General features: G+C 35.9%; 2 pseudogenes; both read left to right on the top strand.

Moving 5' to 3' along the window:
* Positions 1 to 2105: 2105 nt before the first annotated feature.
* On the top strand, positions 2106 to 3094 carry LOC147354908 (olfactory receptor 10AG1-like; annotated as a pseudogene).
* Positions 3095 to 7608: 4514 nt separating this feature from the next.
* LOC147354907 (olfactory receptor 5F1-like) lies at positions 7609 to 9848 on the top strand (annotated as a pseudogene).
* Positions 9849 to 10356: the final 508 nt, after the last annotated feature.

Below are 10356 nucleotides of genomic sequence, written 5' to 3'. Positions count from 1 at the left end.
CCATCTTGGGTGGCCCTAAACATCATGGCTCATAGTTTCACTGAGTTAGACAAGACTGTGGTACATCATTGAGTTACGGTTAATCTAACTGATACCGTTAGGTTTACTGAATAGTTCAATAAATAAAGGATGAATGCATGAATTATTTTACATAGTTTAGCAAAGATTCATAGTGTAAAAATTAACACTAAAATCTCTCTTATGTATGTAACTTTCAACTATAGATAAATTCTATATGTGGTGTGAAGTGAGGACCTTAACTCATAAACAAATTAGAAACTCATCTAAATTCCAAATTCTATTCTGTGTGGTTAAGGAATGGTATTTTAATAATAAATAAATTTTGCACTGAATGCATCAATAGATACTGCCCAAATTTAAGACTGTGAATACCTTAAACAGCCTTTCCTAGAAGGACAATTATCCTACTCTCCAAAGATACAGAGCACTTGGAGACATGTAAAGTGGCATTGGCAGGTAGCTAGTGCTCCTCAGACGGTATTTCATAGAGACAGAAACTTGTGCAGCACTAACTGACTCAGAGGAGGCTGTGATTATTTCTTAAGTTGTCTTAATAAACAGTTTATTGAGTTTAAAAATGCAGTTTGTCATGAAGAGATGTCTCCACAGTAAAAACAGACCATTTCTATTTAAGTGCACAGATTGATTTAAGCAAGGTATGAGCTTCAAGGGAAAATAGTAAGGATTGAATTAGTTGCTTGAATAATTCAAACCAGACATATATGTTACATAGGGCAATATTCATTATAAAAGAGAAAAACATAGTTACTTCTTCACAATAAAAAAAAAAAAAGGTAAGCAGCAAGTATTTTAACCAGCTTATTTTATAGTAGTATATTCTTTATAATTAAGAAATGAAAAAAAGAAAAAAAAAGTTCATTTCAGTCAAATTCATTAATGAGATAAATCTCCTGAACTTGAAATATGCAGGCTGTAACCACAAGAAATCAGACTCTCATTTTATGACAATGAGTGAGATACTGCATTTAGCACTTGCTTTCTGATAATTATTCAGACATAGATATTTTAAATAGATATTACATGACATTTACATGTCTATGATACATGCTACATATTCACAATATTTATGTATTTTCATAAGTATACATGCATATTTATAAATATATATCTAGAGGTAGAAAAATATGCAAAAGTTGAGTTTGCATTTGTCTGTTGTCAGGTCTGTGACTGCTATGATCAATTTTTTTACCCATTTTTTCCCTATTTCTTATTCAATTACTGCTAAAGACCTCAAAATTATCTAATTACCTTTCAAGGCCCAACATGTAAAATATAAGCAGAGTTGTTAAGATTGTTGGGGGCCAGCCATAATGAGGTTGAGGACACATTACCTCAAATTCTTACTTACTTTATATTCTAAACTCAAGTGAACATATGACTTGCTATGATGTTTTATTTGTACTATAAACTTCTGTAGTATATCACATGGAATTTGCATGATGATGACAAGAACATATTTCTTATTTTTCTGATGAAAGTTTAAGTCTCTTTCTTACAGAGTGGTCTGGAGAATGGTGGTGGTGGGAGAGGGTGGTGCTGAACTGGGCCTGGCAGTGGAGTCTTAGTGATCACACTGCCCTTTGGTTATCTGAGATGCAGCTCACAAGAGAAACATCAAAGAAAACATGAAAAAAAAAAAAAAAAAACACATACAAAAATGGAAAATTAGGAAGCTCAAGGCAGAAAAATACAAATAAAAAGATAATAGAAACCAAACTGATCAGAAAAGAGAAGCATTTTCCAGAAGAAAATGCCACCCGTTACCTACAGCAATTCTTATCCTGAAAATAGGCTACACAACATATTTTTTGTTTTCGTTGTTGTCCGTTTTACTGTTACACATAAACCCATAACCTTTAATGTGAGCCAAAAGAAAGAGTTTAAGAGTTGTTTTCTATTTTCACATTGTGGTATTTTAGAATACTGGATTTGATTTATTAACAAAAATACAAACAAAAAATGGGTAGCTATCATGTGAATTGATTTGAAATCATTGATTTATTTTGTCCTGTTTTGCTGCTGGACACAGTGTATCTGAGTGACTCTAAACATTTTATTCATAGATGGGATCCAGAGGGTAAAATCCACCAGAGTTGAACCAGGCTACATTGGTGGATTTCAACTTGCTTGGTTTCTCTGATATTCTTGACCTTCGAGGATTTCTTTTTGGGGTATTTTTGATCATGTATATGATTATTCTGATGGGAAATAGTCTCATTATTATAATAACCAAGATGGATCCTTCCCTCCAGACTCACATTTTTTTTTTTCTTAGGGAATTTTTCTTCCTTGGAAATATGTATCAGTCACTGTCCCCGGGTTATTAACAGATCTTTGTAGACAATCTAGAAATATATCCTTGCTGGCCTGTGCTGCTCAAATGTATTTCTTTCTGGTGTTTGGGGTCACTGAGTGCCTTCTTCTGATTTCAATGGCTATGACAGGTATGTTGCCATTGGCAACCCACTGCTGTACCCTCTCCTTATGAACTGCAGGCTGTGTGTCTAACTGGCCGCTGACAGTTGGGTCAGTGGAATTCCTACGTACTTAGGATTTACTTACCAGATCTTCTCTCTACCCTTCTGTGGCCCTAACCAGTTGAATCACTTCTTCTGTGATGTACATCCAGTGCTAAAGCTTGCCTGTGGGGACACTTTTATGATTGAGATATTTGTTTATGTAGTTGCTATTCTAGTTGTCACTATTATTCCTTTTATGTTAATTCTTGGTTCTTTCACGAGAATAATTGAGACCATCTTAAAGCTGCCTTCAGACACTGGGCGAGCCAAGGCTTTCTCCACCTGCTCTTCTGATCTCATGATTGCGGCTTTATTCTTTGGATCAGGACCCATTACATATTTAAGACCAAGTCCAGTCATTTGATAGGAATGGACAAGTTTCTCTTTTTTATACCATTGCCACACTGATGTTTAACCCTATGGTATATCGTCTGAGAAACAAAGATGTTATGGTGGCACTGAGAAAATTCCTACTGAAATTGATTGTACTGTGATTTAAAAATATTAATTCATAAAATTTGTTTCTTATTCATTACAGTCTCCACTCAATAATTTCTGTTATTTTCCCATTATATATGATTTAATATTTTAGGTAAATGATCTCTTATTTTTATATCACAAAAAGTCTGATGCCATGTTAAATAGAAAAGTAATACTAAACTCTATTCAGGGTATTGAAATCTCTGATATAACACATAGCATTCATTAATGGGTCTTGTGACCATTGTTGGTTTTTAATTTTCCAGAATATTGCCTACATTTTCTTTTTCCAATGAGATTATTCAGCTTTCTTTCTCTAGTCCCAATGTATAGCCTGGAAACTAATAGATATCAAATCAGCTTTATTAGATTAAAAGACTAACAGCATGGTATAGCAGACCTGGTGTTGATAGTTCCACTAAAAGATGAGTGTTTGAGCAAAAATTATGACATTACATTCGAGACATAAAATGTCAACTCATTGGCAGTTGTACCTCTGCTGACTGCACAGAACAATGGGAAGAAGCAAAGGCCATTTGTTGCCTTTAATTTGAGGAAGGTTTTCCAATTTTCCATATATGCTGGTAGGGCATCTTCAGATACTGGTTTCTGAATATAGATTTCATGTCATAACATACTACCTGCATGAGAAGAATGTACTGTTTTCTAGGAAAGCCATTATTCTGATTGATAAAGGGTGGAAAAGAGATTTTCCAGCAATGGCTGACTCATCGACCTCTTGCATACAAGATCACTCCTTTAGAGATTTCCTTCTACATAAGAAGCAAAGAAAGCCTTCCCAAATTTGATTCTCTGGTTTTGACCACTTATTCAGGCTCAAAAATCTTATTTTTAACTGGGTGATTTGCTCTGAATATGCCTTTTAACATTCTGTCTATAATTATTTGCTTTGAGATATCCTTATTTTCCTCACTGCAGATGGTGAACTGAAGCTATGAAATTAAAAGGTGCTTGCTTCTTGGAAAGAAAGCTATGGCAAACCTAGACAAAGTATTAAAAAGCAAAGACATCACTCTGCTGATAAAGGTCCATATAGTCAAAGCTATGGTTTTTCCAGTAGTCATGGATGGATGAGAGAATTGGACCATAAAGAAGGCTAGGTGCTGAAGAATTGATGCCTTTTAATTGTGGTACTCAAGAAGACTCTTGAGAGTCCTTTGGCCTGCAAAGAGATCAAACCAGTCAATCCTAAACTAAGTCAATGCTGAATATTTGTTGGAAGAACTGATGATGAAGCTGAAGCTACAATACTTTGGCCAACAGATGGGAAGAGACGACTCATTGGAAAAGACCCTGATGCTGGGAATGATTGAGGTTAGGAGAAGAAGAGGGCATCAGAGATGGTTGGATGGCATCACAGACTCGATGGACTTGAGTTTAAGCAAACTCTGGGAGATGGTAAAGAACAGGGAAGCCTGGCATGCTGCAGTCCATGGGTCGCAGAGTTGGACACAGCTGAGTGACTGAACAGCAACAACATAGGATATTAAATATAGTTCCTTGTGTGTATATACACATGCACGCGTGCGTGTGCGTGCACACACACACATACACATAGTAGGACCTTGCTGGTAATCAGTTTTGTAAATAATAGTTTGTATCTGCTACTCATAAACTCCAAATTTGTCCCCCTACCCTTTTTCCCCTTTGGTAACTATAAATTTGTTTTCTATGCTTGTGAGTCTCTTTGTTCTGTAAATAAGTTCATTTGTATCATTTTTTTAGGTTCCACATATAAATGATATCATGCCATATTTGGATATTTGTCTTTTTCTAACTTGGTTCATTTAATATGATAATCTCTAGGTCAATCAATGTTGCTGTGAAAGGTATTATTTCATTCTTTTTTATGGCTAATATTCCATTGTGTAATATGTACCATATATTTATCCATTCATCTGTCAACAGACATTAAGGTTGCCTTCATGCCTTAGCTATTGTAAATAGTAATACTATGAACATAAGGGAGCATATGTCTTTTCAAATTATAGTTTTATTCAGATATATACCCAGGATTGTGATTGCTGGATCATATGGCAATTTTATTTTTGATTTTTAAGGAACCTCAACAAGTTTTCCACAGTGGCTGCACTAGTTTGCATTCCCACCAACAATGTATTAGGATTCCCTTTTCTCCATAAGCTCTCTAGCATTTATTATTTGTAGATATTTTTTAAATGATGGCTATTTTGACTGCTGTGAGGTTGTAGTTTTGATTTACCTTTCACTAATAACTATTGCTATTGAGCATTTTTTTTCATGTGCCTGTTGACTATCTGTATGTTTTCTTTGTAGAAATGTCTAATCAGGTCTTCTGTCAAATTTTTCCTGGTTTGCTATTATGTTGTGTTGTTATTGAGTTATATGGGCTGTTTGTGTGTATATATATATATTTGTTTGTTTGTTTGTTTTGTTTTGTTTTTGTTCTTTTTTAAAAAATTTAAATTTATTTATTTTAATTAGAGGCTAATTACTTTATAATATTGTATTGGTTTTGCCATACATCAACATGAATCCATTAAACCCTTGTCATTTTGCATGGTTTGCAAAAATTTTTACCCTGTCCTAGGTGGTCTTTTCATTTTGCTTATGGTTTACTATGCTGGCAAAAGCTTATATGTTTCATTAGATCCTATTTATTTATTTCAATTTTTATTTCTATTTTCTTGGAGCTTGAACTAAGAATATGTTGCCATGATTTATTTATTTCTGTATGCAAATAGACTCTGTTTTCATATGGACACACAGTGTGATTCATTTCTCTTTGTGATTTGTGTTTTTGGAATGGAATATTTGTAGTTTAAATTCTTTGTAAGTTCAGAATCACAGACAATTTCAACAAACAAATGTAATTACAAAATCTTAAAAATATGTTTTTTTTTTAATATATTGTCTTATTTACTCAGAGTATTTAAAGGCAACCTTAATGTCTGTTGACAGATGAATGGATAAAAATATGGTACATATTACACAATGGAATATTAGCCATAAAAAAGAATGAAATAATACCTTTCACAGCAAAAAAGAGTTGAAGTGAGTGTCATTTTCTTATTTACTTCACTCAACTAGTGAGCTGGAATGAAGGCTAAACACACTGAGACGAGGGGAGGGGTGAACACACACACGAACACACACAAACTCAAACAGAAAAGGAAAAATGATAACTTGGTAGTGGGCTATGCACCCTTTTGGAATATGTGGGCGCTACAAAGAAGCAATTAAACAGACAATTAAAATTAATATCTTATAAACATTGGTGAAACATTAAGGTAACAGAGAGATCCATAATCACATGAGGATGCAGGAGCCACATCCCATTTGACTGCATCTAACTGCATATGATCTTGTTTTAATTTCCTCTGAGATTAGAGTTTATGCCTTTAGAGGACTGATGCCACAACCCAAACCTATAATCCTGTCCTCATGGTTACCCTACCCTGTTCAAGGAAAACCAAATAAAAGGCAGCCATGTGTATACGTTCAGAAAGTGTCTCAGATTTTTACGAAGATGTAATTCAAAATTTCACTGCTTTTCATTTCACTTAGAAAATGAAAATCTTTTCATTTTTGTGCCTCAACTGAGTTATTTGGCATTCTAATAAAAACAACAACAACAATAAACTAGACAAGTTAGTAATGGGAAGGATGCTGTTAAGTATTGGTGCTGCCATTCATTAATGTGGACAGGTACAGTGTGTGCTTATATTAATGTGTATGCTTAGTCGCTCAGTCATATCTGACTCTTGGGACCCCATAGACAGTAGGCTCCTCTTTCCATGGGATTCTCCAAGCAAGAATACTGGAGTGGGTTGCCATTTCCTTCTCCAGGGGATCTTCTCCACCCAGGAATTGAACCCGGGTTTCCTGCATTGCAGGCAAACTCTTTACAGACTGAGCTATGAAGGAAGCCCTGTGCTAATACTAATACATGGCATTAATTTTATAGTGTGCTTTGTAATGAAAGAGTTGTTTGGTTTAATTTAAAACACTATAAAATCATGTTTATGAATATGGTAATTGTCAACATGTTGATTATTTGAAATGGACTTTTTTTTACTGCATGAGGAACACAAAAGCAACTTTCAAGTATTGATGCATAGATTCTAGAGTTGCAGGATATACAAAGTGGTCCTGAAGAGAAAAAAAAAAAATGCATTGAGTTAAACTCCCATACCTGTTCAGACAATGGAAGAGACTTCAGGTAGAATAGTTTGGTACTTTGCATTTTGGATGTAGGCTAGAAGAGAAAGAATAGAACATATATATTGGATTTGCAGAAACTGAAGTGAAATATGTGTACTTAGCCCAATAATTTGAGAATCTTTCAAACCAGGTATATTTTAACATGGAGAATTGTTTAATAGATTCGAATGCTCATTCATTTGTCCACTAATTTTCCTCTTGCTTCACTTGCTCTATATAATATGGTGTTATCCTAGATTATTTTCATGTGTGACTAATTTTATTAGACCTACTACTTCTTGTAAACTTTTGAGAGGAAAATATTTACATGAATTCAAATTGAAGCATAAAGTATCTGTAATAAATGGCCAGAAAAAATTATACTTTGCTCACTGAGTTCATCCTGTTGGGATTAGCAGACACACTGGAGCTACAGGTTATCTTCTTTTGCCTTTTTTCTGTGATTTATACACTTACAGTTGTGGGGAATGTTGGGATGATTCTCTTAATCAGAACAAATTCCTGATTTCACACACTCATGTACTTCTTCCTGGTTAACCTGTCCCTTGTGGATGTTTGTTATTCATCCACCATCACTCCAAAGACGCTAGTAGATTTTTTTTATCGGAGAAGAAAACCACCTCCTTTGCTGGCTGCTTTCTGTAGATGTACTTCTTTATCGTTTTTGCCACAACTGAATGCATCGTTTTCGGGTTAATGGCCTGTGACTGCTCTGTGGCCATATGCAACCCTCTCCCGTTCGCCTTGATCATGTCCAGTACAATCTGCCTGAAAAAGGGGCTTTTACAGCAGGACTGTTGAACTCTGTGGTTCACACAAGTTGTATAAGCAGCTTATCATTCTGCAGTTCCAATGTCACTCATCACTTCTTCTGTGACAGCCCCCAATTTTCGAGCTCTCTTGTTCCGACACATGCCTATATGAAAGTATCTTGTCCACTTTTGCTGGTGTGAATATCATTGGAACTCTGCCGGTGATCCCCACTGCCGGGAGCTGGCGAGAGACATTCCACTCGTGACAAAGGTCATGAGGAAGGAGGCTCGGCATACGCAAAGGCGGGATCGAGCCTCGGGAGTCTCCCCGGATATTCTCGAGCATCTTCCCCCAAAAAACCAGAGTCTGCCTACTTTATTGCTTTGTGCTCTCACCTGTGACTTTACTGGGGGCTGTCCCCCACCACCATCTCGCTCTGTCAAAGAGTTAACTTACAGCTCCAATTAATAAAGTTCCTGGGCAATTAGGAGTGTTTAAATCCAAACTCCTCAGATGGCTCTCTAACTCGCCTGACAACACAGCTATGCATACGATTATTTACAGTCTCCCAGCCTCGAGAGGCACGGGAAGCTTAAGATATTCAAATAGCTTAGAGCCTCTCAGAGAGTTAGAAACTGTCAGAATAAGACTAGTAAGGGATTTCATTGATGAGTCAATGCTTGTTGCCAAGTTTTCACATCCCCTGAATTGTATCCTTGAATGTGTATTAATTAATATAGTTGGTATGTAGAAAAAATAAGTAGTGGCCTTGGTGTTAGTAACTTTAGACCCTTAAGGTGATAAATTCTTTCCTTTGTTGTAAACCCATTACACATCCGTCCTATAGGAATGCAATTTTATCTTCAGAAGATGGCGCCAAACTTTAAAATAATTACTCTTAGAGAAAATAAGTCTTTATTGATAAGTCCTTGTCAAGAGTCATAAAATGTTAGCAGGTCTTCTGGCCAGAAGATGGTGTAAATCACCTAAACCATTTGTATATGATAAATTTGCAGAAAAGAAACCCTGGTGTTTGATAAGAATCAAAGACTGCTGACTTTGCATCCCCTATTATCCTCTATGTGTAACTTAGGGTATATAAGCCCCTGTTGAAAATAAAGCTATGGGCCTTGCTCACCAGCGCTTGGTCTCCCTATGTCATTCTTTTCACATTCTGGCTGAAGTCTCCATCTGGAGCGTGGAACCCACCATGCTTACTAATTATGCCTGGGCTTCTAAGACCCACTCGAGAAGGTGTCTAGGGTGAGGCACCTTCCGCTATTTGAGAGGGTGCCTGCGGCCTACATAAGTGGTGCAAACTTCTTGTCTTGAAGTTTTATTGGTCTCCCATGTAAACCAAGCTACTCAGCCTCTTTTCTCCACTGAATTTTCCTACTAAGCTATCCTCATTCGATTACTCTTTATATCTCTAATTAGCATATAAATAGTCGCCTAGGCCGTCTCTCCTTCGAATACCCTGGATCAGCCGGGGTTGGACCCCGGCACCTCACCTCCTACTCCTACATTCTCTTCTCCATTTTCCATATGCATTCAGGGGAGGGGAGATGCAAAGCATTCTCCACGTGTGCATCTCACCTGACAGCCATCATCCTGTTCTATTCCACCTCCATCTATACTTATCTGAGACCTACTTCCAGCTACTCCTTGACACAGGACAAAGTAGCTTCCATGTTCTACACAGTGGTCATCCCCATGTTGAATCCTCTGATCTACAGTCTCTGGAATACGGAAGTGAAGAAGGCTTTATGGAATGGAATTACTAGGAAAAGGATTCCTTCATTTCTGTCATTGATTAATTTTCTGAACTAAATAAAGTACATAATTTAACTTTCAGAAACTGGATCAAGCTTATTTTCATTACAACTTAATCTGTGTAATTATGTTCTAGTAATATTCATGGACACGAGTCCTGTTAGATATAACTTATCAAACATGTCAGATCATGAAACTTTTTTCTAATCGTTGTATGTTTTCCTATAGGTTTCTAAAATATGATTTATTCATAAAGCTGTCTTGGTTAGGGAAATAAAGGGTTAAGTATATGGAGGAGATAACTTTTGCAATGTCACATGAATCTAGTTGTGTATTATATTTTTAATTGTCAGCTTTTTAAAATGTATTTTTTCAACATCTATGATTTGTGAAGGATTGTATATATCACATGTGTGAAAATATTTTCAATGTAGATTTCCACCTAATTGAATTAGGGCTGTAATGCTTAAATCAAAACTCAGTAATATCATTTAACTGCTACAATAAACATGTGGACTTTCATCTCCTTTATCCCCATAAACACATAGTTATTCATTAAAGAATA

Source organism: Bos grunniens, chromosome 17, assembly GCF_055505025.1.
Source record: "Bos grunniens cultivar Pamir isolate PY7600 chromosome 17, Bosgru_T2T1.0, whole genome shotgun sequence".
Lineage (NCBI taxonomy): Eukaryota > Metazoa > Chordata > Mammalia > Artiodactyla > Bovidae > Bos > Bos grunniens.
Note: the sequence above shows the minus strand (reverse complement) of the source record. Positions and strands in the feature narration are given on the sequence as shown.